This window comes from Prinia subflava, chromosome 1, assembly GCF_021018805.1.
Source record: "Prinia subflava isolate CZ2003 ecotype Zambia chromosome 1, Cam_Psub_1.2, whole genome shotgun sequence".
Classification (NCBI taxonomy): Eukaryota; Metazoa; Chordata; class Aves; order Passeriformes; family Cisticolidae; genus Prinia; species Prinia subflava.
In genome coordinates, this window is record NC_086247.1 from 121,125,555 (window position 1) to 121,147,752 (window position 22,198).

Below are 22,198 nucleotides of genomic sequence, written 5' to 3' on the forward strand. Positions count from 1 at the left end.
AAAGTTTTAGGTGGGTATAAAGTGTATTACAAACCAGACCTATAAACTGGTTTGAGCCACAGGTTCAAACCTGGCTCTGGAAGCCAGAGTGTGGCTGATGTTGCCAGCCAAGTTGCCAGGCATTGCCAGCCACCATGGAGTTCTATAATTTGGATGCTTGTTGACTGAAAACTGGACGAAGAGCTGTGCATGAAAGATACATCTCTTTCCTGGGAAAGGGCGGCTTAGTGCTTGCACATCAAGCACAAGCGCAGCGAGCTTGCTGGGGTTTGTTTTCCTTCTCTCCTCCTTTTTGAAAGGAAATTGTGAGTCACAGTCCCAACAATCTGTAGCATAACAACACTGATGGCTGGATCAACAAACAGGCGAGCAGAAGGCCGTGTGGAGCAGGGGTGGGCTGGCAGCCAAGTGCCCTTGCCTGAACAAACACAGCCAGAGGAACTTTGTCATCCAACTTCTTTGGATGCCAAATGCATTCACTGGGTAAATGTGGCAGCTGGGTTGTTACTTTTCAGGAAATGGCACAGGAAGAAGATTCCTACAGTAGGCGACAGGCAGAGAAGCTGTCATGGGTAAATGTACTGCAGCTCTGTGCTGAAGTCCAGCTTGCCAGGGATTTTACTTCACCCCATGCATTCCACTACTGCTCGGATGTTTCTCCAGCTTGACCTGCTCTTTTCTTGCTCTATGAGCAAGTTTCTTGCCAAGATTTTCTCAAGAGTGGTTTCAGACAACAAATCAGTTTTCTCTCTTACACAGGGTCTTTCTCACCCTTAAAAAGCCTTTTATGTAACCAATGCAGCATCCCACTGGCACCACACTTCAAGAGAAGACACAGAAAAATTAAGTCTGTGGATAACACACAGTGTAGTATAACAAGGGCACCAGCATGGAGACATTTTTGCTTTTCTAAAAAAAGTCAAATAAATTCTGTTCCATAAAAGTGACAAGAAGCCAGTTTAAAGACAAGGAAAGACAGTTCCAGCATGAGTCACTGCTCTATAAGTTCTGTAAACTACAGAAAAAAAGAGCTGTATCCTCTTGGCAGCACACAGCTTAGTAAGCAGCCTACAGCACAAGCTGGGAGTTACCCATCTTTGGTTTAGAGCAAGCACTAATGCAGCAGATAGGATATGGGTGCCAGCTACAGAGCCAGTGGAATCATGAACATGCCATGCCATGTCATGCCATGCCATGCCATGCCATGCCATGCCATGCCATCCCATCCCATCCTATCCCATGCCATGCCATGCCATGCCATGCCATGCCATGCCATCCCATGCCATGCCATGCCATGCCATGCCATGCCATGCCATGCCATGCCATGCCATGCCATGCCATGCCATGCCATGCCATGCCATGCCATGCCATGCCATGCCATCCCATCCCATCCCATCCCATCCCATCCCATCCCATCCCATCCCATCCCATCCCATCCCATCCCATCCCATCCCATCCCATCCCATCCCATCCCATCCCATCCCATCCCATCCCATCCCATCCTTCTCCTGTACTGAAATCTACTGTCTCCTCTTCCATGTTGGTCTAGTTTTAGCCTAGTTTTCTCACGGTCTAGAACAACTCATGGGAGCTAGCCCATCTTTGTCTGTTTGACCACAAGAAATGTGCACAAGCCCAGCAACAATTCATGAGCCCAAAGGAAGGCCCTGCTCATGGAATTCCACTTCATCTTTAAGCCTGTATCCCTCAGCACTCATAGAAGGTTTTAAAAACACTATATTGAAAAGAAGCTTGGATCTGATGTATTAAGGTCTCTGGTGAATTTGCTTTTCCTCAGATCCTTTAGTTACAGAGAAGAAGTGCCATGTTTGCAGTTTTAATTTTGGATGGCCAATGGCAGAATTGCTAAAAAAATATTTCTAACACATATATTTGCACAATGAAAGCATCTAATTCAGCCAAAAGAAGCAGGGAAACCACTCCTTTGTACAGCTTTGTACTTTTTTCTTTTTTCGTGTTGAAGTGACAAAACACATAATAAGTTACATCTGACTTGGTGAAACTTTGCATGTACAAGAGTTGGCTGGGAAATGCACTTTATCTGAACTTTGTGGCCAATGGCCAAGCTAAATAAACCAAATTAATATTAATTTCCCTTACCCCTTCCATCCCTTCCCTGGTAAATAGAACCACCTTTGGGATTTCTAATGGTAAGCTACCCTTGCAGCATCTGGTTTAACTTGGCTACTATATCGACAAGATGTTTTTCCACTTTGAGTCTATTCTCTCTTTTTTTGTAAATTTACAAAATTTCAGAATCCTTACTGCATCCCTGTAACTTTTCCTTTGTAAGAGTATTTTGGCCTCTTTCAGTTCATGCCTAGGCATAAAAGCAATTTAATCTATCTTGGGAAATGTGACTAAAACTGTAAATATTGTTATGTTTAAGAGCCTTGGGGTGGTGTGTGACTTGAATGGATATGAAGATATTTAGAAATATATCCATGTTCTAAAGTAGAAAGAATAATTTACTACCCATACAGCACAAAAAATTAAGCCATTCTGCAGCCATGTCTCAGCATTAGCTCTGCTACCTTCTAAGATTGTTCTTAAGAAAGAGAATTCTAACTTTAATGGGTTTTATGGAAAGATGCTTTATAGGATGAGTGCTATGAAGATGAGCTGAGGTTTGTATTTATTATATTCTGGGCAAAGTTCATCACCAGTTGAGAAAAAAATCACAGATATGAATTCCCAGTGCTATTCCCTTGTTTTTGTCATAGAAATGTTGTACCCTGAGACTCCAGACTATTTCGTCTCTGTGCACCAAGAACTGGACCTGGCTTGCCTGATTTGGAAAGAAGCTTGTGGATTAGCAAGTGTGCTTTCAGAATGGAGTTAGAATTTTAGTAATTCTTCAGGTCTGGCTGAGGTTGGGAGCCATGGGGCTTCCAGTGCCTATGACATCCACCTCTGGGGCCACTTGGCCAAAGCTGTTCAGTCTGTTGCCACAGCTGGGGCCAGGGTACAGTGTGAAAGGGAATATTGTTGATGTTAATGCAAGATGTTAATGAAACACTCTTGATGTTAATGAAAGAAAAGGAAGATGAAGGGGCAAAGCTGACGAAAGAGGAGAGAGGAGAAACTCGTTCAGAAACTTCAGAGCCTTGTTGATTTGTGTGACCTGAGGAGCCAAGACTTACAGGCATGCTGTGACAGGCGCGTACCAGCACAGTGATGTGCTCTGAATAAACTTAGCTCCCTTTGGGACACAGGAATGGTTGTAAGGTCACACCGAAGTCTGCCCCGTCTGGTGATCTGCCTCTGAGCATGGGCAAGAGCCACGTGTGAGGACAGGGCAGACATAGCATGGTCCTCTGGAGAGCTCTGCCAGCACCCCACAGTCTGCACAGACCACTGTCCACAGACAAGATAAAACTTCTGTTTTTCCTTGTAGCTGCTTTTTCTAGTCTGTTAGTTCGTGGAAATGGCATCTACCAGACACTGTCTGATCAGGGTTCTCTTCTTCAGGGGAGACACTGGTGACTTTGTTTAGCCTTGCTGTATGTGGTTGAAATAACAAACCCAGCGAAGCCATAAACCCACTCCATGTGCCAGAGCCCTGTGGTAAAATGACTGCAGAGCTTTAAAAATGCAACACAGAAAATGGAAAGCTTCTGCCACATACAGAGCACTCCCTTAAGCCATTGACTGCTTTGGATCGAGTGAGGGATAAAAGGGAGAACTAGATTGCTATAGAGGATGCCTGCATTTTCCATGGAGGAAATTTATACTTTATCTTTTAGCTGTGAAATGAAACCCTTTTGCAAACCACCCTGTCCAAACAGTGAAGGGCTTTTTTTTCTGCAAAAGGACAGAGCATCTGCAGAAGCTGTCAAGAATTGATATACTTTTGCCTCAAGTCAAAGAGTAATGTATTGACTCTCAATGTGATTAGGATGGACTTTTGCCCAGAACAGGAAAATTGGTTCTGAATGAAAATTGCTCTTCAGAAGTAGCTCTTTCTAAATGATGCTATTATTATTTTATTTTAATGTAATTAGGGTTATGTTCTTAGATCATAATTACGATTGTTATACTTCCCTTAAGTCAGCATAGTATTACATTTAGTGGTCTTAGTAATGATGCAAAAGGGTTGTGAATCTCACCTGCCATGGATAGAGCCTTCTGTTTCTACCAAATTTGGTTGTGCTTGGAAGAGAAATTGTCCTTGAGGTGCCTCAGAAAGGTACTGTCTTGATCATAATAATTACCTGAGACTCAAAAACCATCTGGTTAAAATCAGGTCTTCTTACATGCTTTATGTACCATCTTTAAAACATAGTATTCCTTTACCCACCTGAAAAATTAGAACAACTGACCTGCTTAAGCATTTTTCTAGTCATATTATTTAACAAATTGTTTTTTAATAGCTGCATTGGGCAATGAACTATTTAAGTTGAGCCTGTGGTGACCATTTTCCTGCAGCTTTGGGATGTTGGATAATGAATCTCTGTGTTCCAAGGACCTTGGGAGCTGGGGAAGGGTTCACCAGACAGGCCCAGGGGGTACACTGCTAGGTGTATTTTAATGTCTTGAGGGCGAGCAGCATAGCAGGATGCTGTGGAAAAGCTGACCTTCCTGTCTTGAGAAATAAGGATGCCATAAGTGATAAAAGAAAACCCCCTCTGTGTTCCCTCTCTCTCTAGTAATATAGCGATGCTGCAAGAAACAGCCTAGCCTTCAATTTATTTTCAGTCACTCATGCATTTTTTACCCATGACATCACCCCGAAGTGATTAGGAAATTATATCCAGGATGTGAACTCAAGCAGAAGCTTTTGGACTTTGCACTGTGTCACAAGGAACAAGAAATGAGGTGAGTCCTGCTGTTTTTCAACAGGTCTCCCAGTGGGTGTTTGTGTCCCATGCTGCACTTGGGCTAATCATCTTTCAAGTGGCTCCACATCAGATCAAGTGGAAAGGAGACACCAGCCAGTGTGTGAGGGTCAGTCTGGCTGGGGAAGCCAGCAAAGGGATAACATGTTTGAGTGACAGGATCAGTGAGGTGCCATAGCAACCCAGGTGAGCAAAGATCAATGATGAGTTGACCTGCAATAAAATCAACTTTGGTATAACTTCACCATGACCTCTCCCTTCAAAAATATGCCCATTAATTTTGTCACAAAGTAAAAGAAAATCAAAAGCCATTTTAATTTCTCCAGAGGAAGAAGACAAGGAAAAAAAAATCTGAATTCTCACACTTTTCTGCTGTGATAACATCTGTGCCTTCCACAATGTGTTTGGAGATAGTGGTGTGACTCTGTCAGCAGAAGATGATGCCAGCCACTTTGAGAAATGCCTGGTCAGGTTTCTATCATAACTCACTGTCTTGTAAATATGTTTAATTTCTGTTTTAGCAGAGACTGTCTTCTAGCAGAAATACAGAGATTTGTGCATTTATCCTTCACAGAAATCATAATGCTTCTGGAGCTTACAGACAGGCATTACAAATACCTCCCTCCAAGCCTCACTCTCGGTGAAGTTCATTGTCATCTGGCAGCAGAAGACATCAATCACTACTCAGAAGAACAGGCTAATGTTTCTAAGCCAGGGAGGGCTTGTATCTGCTTCCCAAATAGCTTACCCTATCAGTTCTTTTTATTGAGATTGATTCCCCATATTTTGCTAGTTTGAGGATATAGTCCATTTATATTTATCTTGTACTGTAAAGCTAATAATCGACATTGTTACTGTAGTTATTTTATGAGCCAATTTCTTTGTACCCAAGGGTGTTTTTATTACTCCTCTTTTGGCCTTTCCTTCAGAGTGCTGAAAGTATGCAGTGAAGGGGAAGAAGTGTTGTAAAGACTTTGTAACAAAATCCATTGCTTGATTATTATTATTTCTTTGTTTGTATCACACTCCTGCTTTTTGTTTCCCTAGTTTTGCCTAGAAAACCAACCATCCATTCAGTTTAGTTTCACATTCTCCATGTGCCTTGTGTGAAATAAATAGCCAAGATGCTAATGTCCCACTGGTATTTGGTGACAGGGACATGGCAAAGAGTATTATGAGGGAGCAAGTTTGGCCACTGCAGCCACTCTTATTCTGCTAAGGAAATTTCCTATGCTACAAAATTTTCCCCAAGAAAAGTTACTGCTGATGGAGTTGAGCAAATATGGCAATGGAGAACTGGATGCAGACAGACTAGGACACACTCTATTTCTTACTCTCTGCATTCGATTTAGCGTCACTTTATGCCTGCAAAACATGAGAACTGAAATTTTGGGTTAATAATAAGCTATCAGAGAATTTAATGACTTTTCTGTCAGGCTGAATCTTGCATAGGTACATACGAGCATTTGTACCTTCAACTTGTTATGGAAGATGACATATTTACAGAAGGAAATTTTCATCCAGAAAATTAGGAATTGAACACGAGGCAAAATGGCATAAAGTTGGTGTCTCATTTCATTTTTGACAGTGAATCTGTAGGCTGATGACATCCACACTGCTAGGATTACTCTGAAGTTGTCCTTAAATACATGATCCAGTGGAGACTGACAAATACCTTCATTATTGCCAATTAGTGCAGAATAGGATGAAAGATGAGCCACTTGCCTGGGCCTGGAGGCTCCTCCAGCAAGTGAATTGATGGTGTCAGTCAGAAGAAACTCCAGATTTCAGAGCCAGGAGGGGCCACTAGATTATTGAGCCTGACTCCTTGAATAACACAGCCATTACTTTTACTTTGCTACTTGTATCTTCATAATATCTCCCTTCCCACAGATGGATGATTAGATGAGATAACGGGAAAACAAAGGGAATCAGGTCTGTCTTCAAAGAAACAAAACAGCTACAGCCTTGGTACCCTGGCACAGGAGCACACTGGCCCTCGCTGATGCTCTTCTGCCAGCATCAAAGCCCGGTGGAGCAGTCCAGTGGGTTAGTGTGTCTGGGTCTCTTTAATTCTCAAACAGACTCTGTCAGTCTGGGGTGAAAATATCCCATCTGAAGAGCAGCACTGAAAGCCTGACAGTGCTGATGTGTCAGTATCTCTGTCAGTGTTGGCAATTTGGAGGCAGCGTCCCCTGGGTGTAAAATTGGTTCTAGCCTGGGAACAGGATCTCAGAGAAAGTTCTTTCTGTAGCCTGTGATAACTTAGTGGAGCTATGTACATACTGTGAACAGATTCTTACTGCTATTTATAGAAAAAATATAATTTCTTGAGAATAATATTTTTATAGATTCTTATACTCTGTAGTATTTAAGAAAAAGAGTAAATGTCACAGATGTCTTTCACAGAACATATCTCAGTCTCTTGAACCACTGTGGGTGTCTGAGGGGTAGGTAAGGCAGTGTCCCAAGGGTGGAGCTGGCAAACCAACCCTCAACTACATGTTGGGTTGTTGATGGCTAATCCAAAGTCTTCTGCTAGTCAGCCAAAAGATGAGACAGACAAGGAGGGAGCCTCAGAGCTTTCTAGGGACACTTTGAGTCTACACAGATCAAAGAGGAACTGCAGGACTTTTAGATCCAAACTTATGTCCAGTAGATAAGCTTGATGAGATTGGACATTTTCTTTTTCATCTCATGATGATCTATTCTGGGAAGTTTTGACTCTCTTTCCCTTTCCAGTAAATGATTGTCTTTGATGAGATTTCATCTGGAGTCATTCACCCCTTAGATAAAAACACAAAATCCAACTAAATTAAATTTTAAATATGACCATTTCTTTCCTTAACACATTTGTATTTATCAGTTTGTATATTTTCTCAAAGAATATTTCCTAGATAAAAACGTAAAACTAGCTTTAATGAGAGCTACAGGGCACTTCATAAAGTGCCAGAATTAAGTATTTTCCTTCCTTCTGGGAAAATATTTTTTTCCTAATGTAATTTTGAATTACTGAATTTCTTTAGTGCCTTAAATTACTCTGCAATAAACAGTACATAATCTACATTTTCACCTAAAAGTATGCTTCCTATTCTCATTCTTATAATCCTTTTTTTTTTTCCCCAAAGACATCAGTAAGAAGAAAGAAATATCTTGGAGTATCTGAGTCAGATTGTCCTGATGGGAGATGTCTCTCTTTCAGTGGCTTTATAAAAGACAACATTTCTCACCTGTAGTTCAGGCACAGGCTATAAAACCAAGGTGGTGGAATTACATACTTTCCAGGGGAATCACACTCTTTCCATTAGTATCCTGCTATAAAATCAGTAAGTTTTTCCCTGTGAGTTTTGCTGTGCCTAGGCAACCACACGACCAACGTGTGATAGAACCATCTGACAAGAGGAGGACGCTGTGAGCTCAGCTGATTTGTTGAAGCACAGATACCCAGGGCCATTTGAAACGTCCTGGGCAAGGAGGGATGTCCCCACAGAGCTGGCAGATACAGCACAGCACCAAGGGAGAACTGTGACCTTCTTGAGGATAGGTTTGATACCCCAGGGTGTCTTAAATGAAAAAAGTTCCCCACATTGATGCAACGTACTAAAGTTTGCATTAAACTTAAAGCCATCCCTGTCCCCTCTCTAGACACTCGCCACAGTCCCATGAGGCTACAGAACGCCTTGAAAATGAAGACCGTAACATCAGAGTTCATCAGCTCCAGCTCATGATGGCATTTCTAACATCTGGACCTATAACTGCAAGTGACTAGTGACAAGGAGACAACGGCTAAGCATAATATCAACATTTTGTTAACCGTGTTTGCAAAAGCAACCAGCCCCCTTCACCCCTTGCCCTCACTGCTGGAGCAGGAACTCCCCAGCGGAGGCAGCAGCCCGTGTGGAGTGGGGAAATGGCCTCACCGTGGGGGGATCACGGCACCAGACTCCACCTCCCTGAGCTCCCCGAGGGCAAGCCGGGGTCATGCACGGCCTCCCGGGCTCCCACTGCTTGTGTGGTTGCCGCTGCTGCTGCTCTCCGCCAGCTGCTCGCTGAGGCCGCGGGCGCAGACACGGCCTGGGAAGCGCTGAGCTCTGAGGTTCCCCTTCCTGCCCTGACATTCCCTGCTCGTGTTTTCGCTGACCGGTGTTGATGGTCATGAAGTGTCTGTGCTATTTCTGAGCGGCGGATTCTCTGTTGGGGTAGCTGCATGCAGGAAATGTGATGCTTGGATGGAGCTATCCAGGCTCTCCCAAAGCCACCAAGCCATTAGGATTAGGGATTGCCCCAGCATCACATCGTACTAGCAGGAACTATAAATATATATATATATAAATGTCTTCCCAGGAGAAATTTAGTGTCCTCTCACTTGTCCTATGATGGGGAATTTCACCAACTTTCACTCTAGCCTGCCCATGGCCATGGCCAGAACAGCTGTCTCAAAAGATGGTGATGCAGGTTAGTGATGATTTCTCCGTTTGCCAGAGGCTGAACTTTCAAAATCCACTGCCAGAAGAGATATCCTTGCCTGGGCATCAACCGATGAAGCAGGAGAGGATGCAGCCACTACAGGAGGGATGCTGTGCAGCTATTTAACTGCTACACGTGATGATGGAGCATGCTGGTCGTGCTCTTTATCCTGCCTTTCTCTTGGATAGACCACATTTGAGTGTGTGTACAGGTGCACATTTGCTGGGTACATCAGTGGATATGAAGAGAAGATGAACTAGCATATAATAGGAATAACAGGAAAGTATTAAACTTGCTAATATTGTCCTTAACTTTCTTCAGTTACAGTTTACACTTTCACCTTTCCTAGTCAGCCAAATTTCTGTGGTAATTAATGTACTGAAAAAAACATTTGGGTTTGATGTAGTGCTGCGATTTTAGCCTTAATGCATAGTCTTGGCTTATCTAACTACTTGTCTGGGGTCTTGTGAATCTCTGTAGCAGATTGATGCCTCTTCAAAGCCATCTGGAAGAAGATCTACCCACTCTTTTTTCCCCTGTTCTTTTAATTGGGACTGCTGGCTGGCCCTGTGCATCAGAGCAGTACAAAGGCTGAGAAAACAGAGAGGACTTACACTAAGCCATTCGAGAGGGCAGCAGGAGACGTCATCCATTTTGTGTACAGATATGTTTAGATAGATGTGGTAAGCCATGAGAAGTGGGTGCCTTGACAGGTTACTTTTCAAAGACTGCTGATTTGCACTGACCTCTGACTGCTCTGAAAACAGCTGAATTCTGCAGACTCTGGTAATTTGAGATAGAAACTGTTTTGAAGTCGGCTGGGTGTAAAGAGTCTATTGCTGCCCTGGGTCGCTCAAAACCACAAGGAAAAGTAGAGCAGGGGGGAAAAAAGGATGCTGTAGCTGGAAACTCCCTCGTCTGATTTTGTATGGGACAGCCTGCTCTGTTTGCAGGACAATACCTGGATGAAAATGATGCACTTTTATGCTCAGAAGTTGTCAGTTTCCCCAAAGCCAGCCATTGACTCTGGAATGTGTGTAAAAATACCTTGTTCCTCACTACATGATGCTCCCCTGTTTTGTGGGAGCCTCATACAAATGTATTTCAAATGCACAGCGTGTTATATATGTTGTAGTCTCAGTTATATAAAATATAGACTGCAAAAGGAAAGGAAGGAACACCACTCTTTTCTCTCACACTACGTTATGGATTAAAATTATCAAGTTAGCATAATTCTTCCCAACCTCTGCTGGGGGTTGTTACCTTTCTATCAGACATGTAGAAGTCTGAAGTTCCATGTTTTAGGAAGTTAAAGTAACCACATATCTTTGCTATTTTTTATGGTTTGTCAAACTCTCCTGATTTAATAAAAGCCTCACATGCATTTTTAAGCTTGAAGAATGTCATTCTTAGAGCTGCTACCTTATTTTTTGATGCTGAATTATTAACAACAGGAGACATCACGGTGCTTTTAAATGAACGAGCTTTACTTACCACTTACAATGCCTTTTGTGAGGGTGGCTGATTTTCTTCTCCATTTCTAAACCTTACTTTTTCAAAAAAACCCCAAACAAAACATATCAAAACAAACCAAAACAAACAAACAAACAAACGAAACCCCAGAAAAGTCAAATGTCCTTTTAAGCTGCAGAAATCAGAAGTCATGTATAATTATTTATGGGGCAGTTTTATGATTCTTAAAGCCGTCTCATATGTTTGTTTTTCATAATAGTGCACTCTGCTCGATTTGGATCAGCACTCCCTCTGTATATTAATTTCATATGTTAATAGTTTTACAGAAATATACAAAGTGCCTAAAAGCACCACAGACGACTGCTAACAAAACACCATAAATGGGTCTGAGGTGATTAAAGCCCCCCTTTGCAAGAAGGAAAATTCCACCTCTGCAATTTTCTCTCATGTAAAACATCTCCCTCTGGCCCCAGTGTTTTCTGTTTACATGCAGATCCCAAACTAGAGTAAGTCAATACAATCCCATTCACTCTGAGCTTTGATCCTGGCATATATAATCCATATTTTAAAATGCAGATATGTATTTTCTTCTGCCATAAGAGTAATTCTTAGCCATGTTTCCACAATATTTTGATTTTGACTTAAAATTACTGAATTGAATCTAAGATCCTGGTTAAACATATTGTTAATATTTTTCTCTCTTGTTAGTATAGAAACTGTATCAGTATTACATTTTAAACTTAATGTAAAGCTATGTGTAGAAAAAAAATCACTACGTGGAAATTTTGTTTGGTTTATATATGTTCAGAGTTATTAATTTATGGCGAAATACTTTTTCAATGCTGTTTTTTTACACCTTAAATACAGATCCAATTTTAGCATTCTGTACATTTATTGAGAATTTAGTTCAAAGACCTGAGGGGATTTATAGTTGAACTGGCAAAGTCCTTTATATAAATATGTGCAGAAATACACAGACTATATCCCAGAAAAAAAAAAAATAAAAAGCTTTATTCAGAATAAAGATCCATTTCATCCTGTTTTTTACATAAAAATTAATTTTATAATTGTTAAAAACCAAAATGAATTCATTACTGACCTTTTAAGGGTGATTTTTAAGCATATGGGGATCATCTACATTTTGAAAGCAGTTGTTTTTATGACCTGAAGAGCATACATGAAACACTGGGATTTGATCTGCTCTCTGTAGAAAAAAAAAGAAAAAAAAAAGACCTGCTCCTTCTGGCTTATAAAATATTTCTTTTTTTTTCCTGCAGTGATTTATCATATTATAAAAGTATCATCAACATATAATGGCCACATTCTCTAGTGCATAACAAACATACGTGCTTGTTACCGCTGGCTGAACGAACGTGTACCTCCAGAACCACGATGTTCCCCAGAAAGAAACATATGGAGATAGGCAGGACTTGTTAATTTGTTCTCAAAAGGATACAGATAAAAGCAGATGCTAAGGGGAAATAAATTACTCATTTTTGTACATTTTCTTCTGTAGTTTTTTTTGGGTTTTTCTTTTTGACCCTCCTAGTTGACACAGAATTTCCGTTGTGGCATTATTTATTGCCAGCCATGTTGCTAGGCTGCCTGCGAGGGCAAAATGGAAAACTTTGTGAAGTACACTTGGAGAGAACGCTTTTATAGCAGATGATTTGTGAGTAAGTCTTGGAGAGTTGGGGGTGTATTTTGGATATGTTAACTGTCCTGTAGTGGGCTTTTACACAGTGAATGAAAGACTCTGGAAAATGTTGCTTATATAGGGAATGTTTACCAAGATGTATTTGAGTTTCTCACCAGTAGGTAGGCTATACTCTTCTCAGCATAAAGTTAGACCTTCTGTTTCTCCACTTGAAGGCTGTGTAGATGTTGGAAAGTTATATTTTGGAAAATGAATATGAATTTTGGGTTTTGCTCTTCTAGGATTTTAATTATTAGAAAGCAACAACACCACTCTTCAGAAAACTAGATTTTTATGAAGTGTGTCAAGCCAAACACCAAAATGTTGGAGGCATCAGAAACCATTAGTCACTTCCGAAAATTTTAGGGCTTGAATGACCGGCCTAGCACGTCATTTGCCTTTTTAGAAAGGTTTTAATGGGACATTTACATAATCTGGGTCTTGTATAAAACAACAGCCACTAAAGATGCTCAAAACTCCTAAAAGACGTTCAGAACTCCTAAAAGCAAATCATCAGGTCATGAGCACACTTATATGTCAAGTGTGTACCTGTATTTAATATATTTCTGTATGGACTTGTTTGCATACAGGGACACATGGAAGAAGAGCAGCTACCAGATCTGTGATATCCCATGGGTGAGTGCACGGAGTCAGCTGGGAAGGGCTGGGGAAGGGATGCCTGTGAGGACAGGGCATCACACTGCTGCCCAACCACGCACTTCTCCTCCTCCTCCTCCTCCTCCTAGCAACCAGGTGGCAGATACAGAGACAAAGGATGAGGAAGGTGACATGGGAAGTCTGGGACAGGGGACAGCAGGAAGACTGGAGGCAGGGACTATGCTCAGAAGCTCTCTCCCTCCAGCGGTGAGCATGTAACCTGTGCAGAAATGCCACTGGGAGACTGAGCTGCCAGGTGGGCTCTGGCATGTGGGAGATGGCTCCTGTTGGTTCAGCAACTGTGCTTTACATCCTATGCCCAGAGATTTGTCTACCACGCTGGAGAGAATATGTTTCAGAATCAGACCTGTTTAGGAAAGATCCAAAGCAGCTCTAGCACGCAATGAAGATTTGCTGCAAACCCCACTGTTTCCTTCACATGCTCCCAGACATTCCCATGAGGTGCTCCCTGCTGCCACCCACTCTGTCAGACTGCAGTGGGACCTGTCACAACAGCCTGAGGGCCACGGCACCGTCAGCCATGGTGTGCACAGGGAGTGTTTATGGTTCCCACTTGCCTACATAGTTGGATGTTTTGGGGTTGAAGTTTTATTACCTTTTCCTTTTGTCTTGAAGAGTGTAATAAATACTGCTTTAACTCAGTGGTAGTGAGTGTGTGGGTTTTAATCCTAGGGTTTTTTAGCTTCACAAGCATTATTCTTTCCTAAAAAAGGGTCACTTCTAAATACATGATCAAGCACCCTTCCACATATGTGTCCACATATGTTCCTGCACACACTATAAAAAATAATTCCCCAGAGGATAGCTCAAACTGGGTCCGTAGTAGTTTTGCTACTGTCCTCAGTGTCAGGTATTTTAGCTGTGAAGGCAGTGCCCTGGTTTTGTCTGCAGCCATGACACAGATTGAGCATGTTCTCAAAATACAGTCAGTGCAGTCCAACCCAACATGTCCATGCTATTTGTACAGGTGAGAAAGCAGTGGGGAGGCTTTACACATGACTAGGGAGGGAGAAGGTTTTTATCTATTTGAGCTCTATTTTCAAAGTTGTACATAAAAAAAGCACATGCAATGAAATGCAGAAAATCCAATAGAACATCCAACTGGGTATTCCGATGAATTGTGTTGAGTGGCTGATGGGTACATAATATGCTACAATGTAACTAGGTAATCTGAAAATTTTAGGGACCTCCAGAGGTTCTAATTCAAGCTGCTGCTCAAAGCATCCAAATTAACTGAATATCAGTAGTAACCTGAAATGTCAACCAGACATACCAATGATATGAAAATTTTGTGGATCTATACTTACTGCAGGCTTGTATATTTGGCCCAAGAGTAGTCTTGACTAGCACTGAGAAATTACTCTTCTCAGGAAATATTTCAAACTTTTTTGTTTTTATTAACTAAGTGTGGATTACACAAGCAAAAGTTGGAGCCAGATGGTCCCGTGGGAGATGGGGACACCAGAGGGTGTCCTACCCACATGATTTGCCAGAGAACAAACCAGAACAGGACAGGGATGGTTCAGTCTGAGTTGCTTTGGCTGGCTTTATTTTCATTGGGGAAATAGAAGTACTTCCAAAGGGCAAATATCTTATGTCAAAAATGGGCACCTGAGAGAGATGGGTTGTTTCTGTGCCCCTCTGATGCCTGTAGAACCATTTAAATAACGGGTTCAGAGGTGACGCTATCCTGCACATGGCTAAAGTTCAGGCGATGAATCGTGTCCTACTGTGTTCAAACAAATGTTGAAGAAATGTGTGCTTTCTCAGTGCTGCTGGATGGAGAATGAGATAGTGGACTTTTGAGCAATTCTCCCAGAAATGTGCAAAGCTGCAAAAATTCAGAACCTATTTGGGAATCCTCAGCCATCAATAACACAGGCAATAGTGAAATAACAGCAGGACGTTTTACTTTTAAATGCTTCTCATAAAAATGAGGGAGCAGATTGTTTATATTAACCTTTCTGGGAAATGCAATCAAATTGTCCTTGAAAAATGTTAAAGAAGAAAAACATAAGCGTGACTTTCAATAGCCCTTAACAATCTGTGAACCGGCCCATTGCTAACTGTCACACACAATGTACATTTTGTTTAGTGATTTCTGTTACACTGCCACTCTCTATGAAAATGCTTAAAAGAATAATTCAAGCTGCATGATCCCAGGTGCATAAACATGTGCTCCTCAAGCCAACAGAGAAACTGCCGAGCCTAGCAGGATTGTCAGACCCACGGGTCAATTCAGGGACTAAGAAAATCATTTCCTATTTTCCTTTATGGATTTGGAGCATGCTGGGATCAGCCAGTCTTGAAAAATAGAAAGAAGCTGTGTCTTCTACAGCAAAAACAGAACTGGGAAATGAAAGATGCCTCCAACCCCAGCCAATTCTGTCAAAGCAGGATGGGGAAAATGTGTGGTTCCTGCTGTCTGAGGCTCCCGGTGGCTGTTCCTGCTGCACTGCCAGCTCTGCAGAGCTGTGCCTTGCCTTGCTGAGAGTGGCTGGAGGGGAAGCCTGGCCCTGCTCCAGCTGAGGTGGTTAATACCTCACACCAAGCTTCCTCAGCTGAGGTCCCTGTGCCCTTGGCTCCCTGCTCAGCATATTTTTCAGGCACTTGAATTGCTCTTCAGAGGCCTTCAAAGGTGCCTACCTTTCCACTGACTAAGCAAATAGGCTTAAGTGGGATTTTGAGCCTTAGAGTACGGCTCTGTGCCTCCATGGGAACATGTGGTTTTTCCACAGACCGAAGCCCTTTGCTGTGTGCTCTCTTTTCTGGTGGAATGACCTAGTGACAAAACAGCTCCTATTTCACATTCACGGGAAGTTACAGACCAGTTTGTGGCCCCTAAAATAGTTTTAAATGCAACTGCTAGTATTTGCCACGCCGCATGATGTACGATCCCTGAAATTCCCAATAATTTTCTCTTTTTTCCTCTTTTGCACATGGCTAAACTTCTTGCTCCCTGTCTGCCTGGCTGAAGCATGGCAGGCACTTGGAGTGGGCCCCTGATGTGGGATGGAAGTAAATCAGTTGTAGTGCTATGACTTCAGCAAGCTTGGGCAATCTTCAAGTTGTGCAACCCCTTGGCCAACCTGTGAGGGAGGTGGGATCATTCCAAGTAACCTTTTTCCTGAATGAAGAAGTCCAAGCAACCCTATGGGATGATGATTGGGCTACCTGCCTTTTTACTCAAATAGAAGCACAAGGGTCCCCGTTTGTCTCCTCTTGTTGTCTCCTGGATTGTGAAAGCTGAGTAGAGACCATGATGAAAGAAACATGACATCACTGGTCTGCTGTATAGTAAGGAAATGAAACAATTCTAAGATCATGTGGTTTCAAATATGTTTATACCAATCAATTTCTTCTTTGACTTGCCCAACAATGGGTTATCTCCAAGAATTCAGGATGTATAATCCATCAGATGAGGTTCAGCTTGTTAAAACACTCTCCGAGCAAGATTGCTGGAGAGTGGGAAGATTTCTGAGGAGGCCTTTGGTAGTTACCCTCTGTTACTCAGAGGCTATGATCATCACCGAGGAGACAAATGGATGGTATGGATGTCCCACAGAAGTGCTGCCTCAGCATCAAGGACCTCATCAAATCCTAGTGTTTTTCCTCTGAATCTCTTTGTCTTCTGTTCTGTTTCCAGCTAGTTTCCTCTTACACTTTCTTTCCTGATATCAGCCCCCTTTTTTTGTCTGTTTGTTTTTGTTTGTTTGTAAGCCAGTTGTTTACTCTCTGTTGGAGATAATGAAATCACTTCTCAGTCTTCTTTTGGAGAGATAACACAGGCTGAGCTACACAAGCCTTTTGCTGAAGTATTGGTCTTCATAATTTGCATTAGGTCTTTTAGGCTGTTTCTCATTAATATTCCAGTATGGCAACATCGTTTCCCTAAATCCAGTTCTCAAGCAACATTCCACTAACAGCAAGTTAAGCTAAAGATGAGTGCTTTTCATCTTGTTTAAGGACTGAACACTTAAATTCAGTACCTACCCCTTTTTTCTGGTTTAAATCTTGCTCCTGTCTGCAACAGCATCACAGGAAGAGCAAACACTGCTTTGTGAATGACAATTCTCTTTTCTTTTGTTGCTTTTCCCTATTTCTTCCCTGTCAGTCTCTAGCATTTCCCCTTCTGTTCTTTGTGGAAAAGTAGTTGCATTGGAAGTGCAGGTGGGCTTGTCCAAGGATTCTTAATTCAGTATTTTGCAGAGATGTTAGTTAATTTTTTATGGTGTTAGGCATTTTCAAAAGTTAAGAGTATATAAAGAGCCTTCTCTGTACCAATGGCAGATGACGATTTTATTTTTCCTTTTAATACCCTGCAAAATGTGTTTTAAAAGGTAGAGAAAAAGAGGAAAAATCAGCTAAATATCATATGTTAATTATTACATTGAATACAATAGCAAAGATGGTTTAAAGAAAATAAAGTGAAAAAAGAACATTTTATGAAAAGTTTCAATTTCAAAAATTGCACAATGGAAAGGTCTTCAGTTTTTCTTTGATCCTAAGAATTGTTATCCTACCTTCTTGCAGTTCAGCACCTAACTCTGATTCGAATAGCATGTAATCTCTTTGGAAGCCAGACACCCTCTCAGGATAAGGAAAGAAATGGTGTAGTCTTTTATGAAAGCTTGCAATACTGAGCAGGTCATGGTACCAAAGGATTTCCTGTGTGCTGTACATGATCTTTTCCAAGTCAGACAAAATAGTTGCTTGTATGAATTAACAGGATGTTTTTGGTTTCCATAGTATCCATGCTTTTATGCTCTTGGTAGAATTAGACACTTCTTTATAGACTTATGTACTGAAGCATACCAGGAGGGGTGAAATGAAACAAGTTTGAAAAACTTAACCTAATAGAAAGCAGAAGATGGAAGGTTTATCTGTTGTTTCGATTGTCCTCATCTGCTTTACACTGGTAAGGCATTAACATTGAAAACGCTGCTTGGAAAAGATTAAACATTTCCCTGTGGAAATATCTCACTGTTAAGGGAAACATCCAAACCTGGAAATTTATGGCTTGAATTCTCCTGTCTGGAAACACTCAGGGCTCTGATAGGTGAAGTGCAGGGTGGGTACAGCTGTACTATTCTTTAAGAAAATGGTTCCCTGCTAGGCTGCATCTTCTATGGTGCAATGGGGAGGCTGAGGCAGATCATGGGGTAAAAGAGAGATAGATAGATAGATAGATAGATAGATAGATAGATAGATAGATAGATAGATAGATAGATAGATAGATAGATAGATAGATAGACATACAATGAGCTCACCAAAGTAAAAATGTTATGACACTCAGGCACTTCATGACAGACACACTTCTTTGTTTGCCTGTTGACCAACATCTGACTTTTTTTTTTCTAGTTTTAGTTGATTAACTGGCAAAATCCAAAGACAGTAAATCACTTCTGCAAAATATTTTCTACTTGTACATCACATTTTCCTTTGCAAAACTTCCAAAAAAGTAGTTTTTCAAGCATTTCTTTTCTTTGTATTCGTCCATTTTTCTCCCTTCAGTAAAACAATACTGCTGGTGATCTGACTGGTTCGTGTTGTGACAAAAACTGATAGCACCCATAAATGTGATCCTCTTTCATTATTTTGTTTGGTTCTTTGGGTTTTTTTCCCCTCAAAACCAGCTTGTTCAGAGTTTCCAAAGAACAGGGACAGTTTGGATCTGGGTTCCATTTGCTTCAACCTAGAAGCTTTGGATTTTGATCCCCATCTTTAATAAGCAAAGAAATGAAAAGAGAAGCAATTTTTGCAAATTAATACCTCCCTGACTGACATGGATTCAGTTCAGCATTCACAGTCTCCTTTCAACTCTGGGTGGACCACATATGTCCAAATAGCTAAAGAATCAGCAAAATGTTTTCTTAAAAGTAAAGAAAACACAGATGCTTGAGCATGAAGAAAACCATTCAATTTATCATAGAAATAAAGAACTTTGTGACCCTGAAGGATATTTGAGGATTTGTTTTAAATCCTTAACAACTTGTTCTGCATGATTTAACAGCAATGGAAGCTCTATTTTGTGCACACCCTATTACAGCTATGCAAAGTGACCCTAACACTGTTCATATAGTTTAGCAATCATATTTTTCACAGAGTTTTACCACTGTTGACCACCTGTGAATTGAAGACTGTTGTCCTGACCCCTGGCAGCTCTCACATGTAACAGCCACCTGCCCTGAGATGCTTTTTGTGTGTGTCATTGAAACAAATGAGTGGCAGGAGGTGCATTAGAGTAATATGAACTCCATCTCCAAAGGATTAACAACAATATTCTTACCTTCCACGGTCAGTCCTTTACGATTTACAATGATTTGGATTTATCTCCTACTGGTATTCTCACTTTGGGGTTTCTGGCTGTGTTTTCAGGGGAAAAAAAGTCAGCGGAAAGGAAGCATTAAGATTTTCCCTCACTCGTTTAGGTCACAAAATAGAGCTTAAAGAGAAAAATCAGTAGCTTTCAAATGCTATTACCTTGCTAATGATAGCTCTCATCGCATGACAGTTCTCAAACTGATAAGACATTCCAAACATCCACAGAAAAGTCAAAGAGGTTTTTTAGTGCCCCAGCTCTGTTTCTGCAGCTTGCACATGTTTTCAAACATAATTTCATGCCTGCTTTCTGACAGCTCATTAAACAAAGGCCTCTTGGTACATATAGTGCCCATCTTCCTGCTGAGATTGTAACATATTTATGGTGTTTGCAGATTGCTGGCTGTTTGCTCTTCTACTTCACAGTGTCCTGCCTGCCAAACGCTTATCAGTATAGCGAAGGTGACAGTTTTCCCCATTTGTGTAGGTAGCAATGGTCTCGTGTTTGACCCTCAGAGGCAAGAAGCAATATGATTAGAAGCAGCTCCTGCAAGCAATAGATAAAAGCAATCACACAGGGAGAGAGACAGTGAGGAAGAGCTCAGGGGAGGAGGCTGATGTTGTGGAAGCTGATAGCTTGTATTCAGGGAGAGTGCTGGCAGTTAGTTAGCTAGACAGCTGGTAACATCCAGACCTTGTGGGATTTCAGCTTCAGACAAAGCAAACAAGGATACAGGAGTGTTGAGAAGCTATCTGGAGCGGTGTACAAGGGCAATCAGAACTACTCACTTCTAATTATCTGCCTTTTTCCTGCCATTAAACTATCATTATTATACATTTGAACCAATAAAGTTTAGTGAATTTTGCATCTTCTATTTTCTTTAAAAGCTGGTGCCAAATCCCTGCTTTTCTTCTGAACAGAACAGATGAAGACATCTTTAGCCAGCCGTTACCATTCATCCATCTGTCCTTGGAGCGTGGCGGGGGACTGGGAGCAGGTTTCTGCTTGTACCACCACTGGCAGCTGAAGTATCTGTTCCACTTCACCGGAGTAACAAAAGGGCTAATTGAGTTTTGCTTTTAAAAGAATTTTATTTTCTTTTTTTTACTTCTTGTCAAGCCTATCGCTTAGTCAGTATTAAAAGAAAACACAGTAACAGCTTTGTTCAGCTGCCAAAACCTAATCAACACAAAGAAGTTTTCGAGTAGCTGTCAGATAGGATTATGATATTGATTCTAACTATGTGCATGTTCCAGGAAAAGGAGCATCTCTTTAACTAAAAGTCAGAGGGTGACAGGTAATGAAAGAAAAATATTTTACAGCTCGAAGGATGATTCTGTCCTCACATTAGGAGTTCTGCGTAATTACAGCTGAGAGAAAAAGCAGCACCTGTGCATGTTTGCTGCTGTCTCACCTTGTACTCTGAGCTCCTCATCTCTTACAAATAAGCAGGTATTGAGAGAGTCCCAGCATGAATGTAAGGGTTTGAGAAACATCCATGCCATGAGGGAGTAATATGTGTGATTTAATGAGTAGCTCTCCCTATTTGAGACAGTAGTGAATCCAAAATTTTAGGACTTTGTCAGGGACAGTGACTTTGGGATCAGAGACAAACTCAAGGCTCTCTGAATTTCTGGTCATTAGTGATGATATGACATTATTTATGACATCAGTGAAATTGAATTCTAGGTCTAACCCCCAAGTGGTGAGACAGGTAAGAGTCTGGGTCTGAGTACAGATAAAATCAGATGGCTTTGGATTCATCAGGATAAATGCAACCTACAGCAGACATTTGAAGTAGGACAGGAGAAGCATAGAGGTCTAAATGTTGTCCCAGTTCTCTCCAAGTCTAAAGGTAGATGAATCCCACCTGCAAGCACTCCAAGTTCTATACACCCACACAAGAAAGAAAGGAAGAGCCTTTACTTCTGATGCCATACAGGCCAAAGATGAGCCCACAGATTTACTAGGAAACTTCCAGAAAATCCATGTTTCCATGGAACAAATTCTACGTTTGCTTATTTATCTGTCACCCATCATGGCTGAAAAAGAGTAATACCAGTAGTCCAACAAGAGGTGCATTTGAGGGATACAACATGGGTTTTGAGGGATAAATCCAAAATGAGCTAATACAGATTTACATTTAGTTGCTTTCAAGTTTAGTTTTAATTTCTTGGGGTCTTTTTTTTTAATGCAATATAATTACCATTTTATGTACAGTTCAAAGCACCCAAGAATGGATCTTTGTGCAGTACTGCCATAGGCACAGTGAATAACTGCAGTCCTCTGAATATTGATGTAGTCCCAGATACCCCACCTATGTTGCCTCCCTACCCACCTGCATATCCCTGCCTGCTTGGGCTCCAACTCCTGTCACAGAGTGGTTGCCTTTTTTGCCCAGCAACTACGACATGAGTGATAAGAAATACCACTAACAAATAAATTATGTTGTAAATTACAACCCCCCTCCAGCCAGAGTGTAACTCAGGTCAGAATCTGCATTCAATCTTTTAGTCTTGGGTTTTCCAGATACTGCTTTTGGTCTCATGGGTCCCCAGGAAAGTCAGTTAGCCTCTCAGTGACTCATGTTCCCCATCTCTGGTGAAGCAATTATTGTTTCCACCTACTGTGCAAGAGATGGGAAGGATTTGTTTCTCAAGCATCATAGAGAGCCAGAAAGAATGTCCTGGAGAAGTGCTGTGA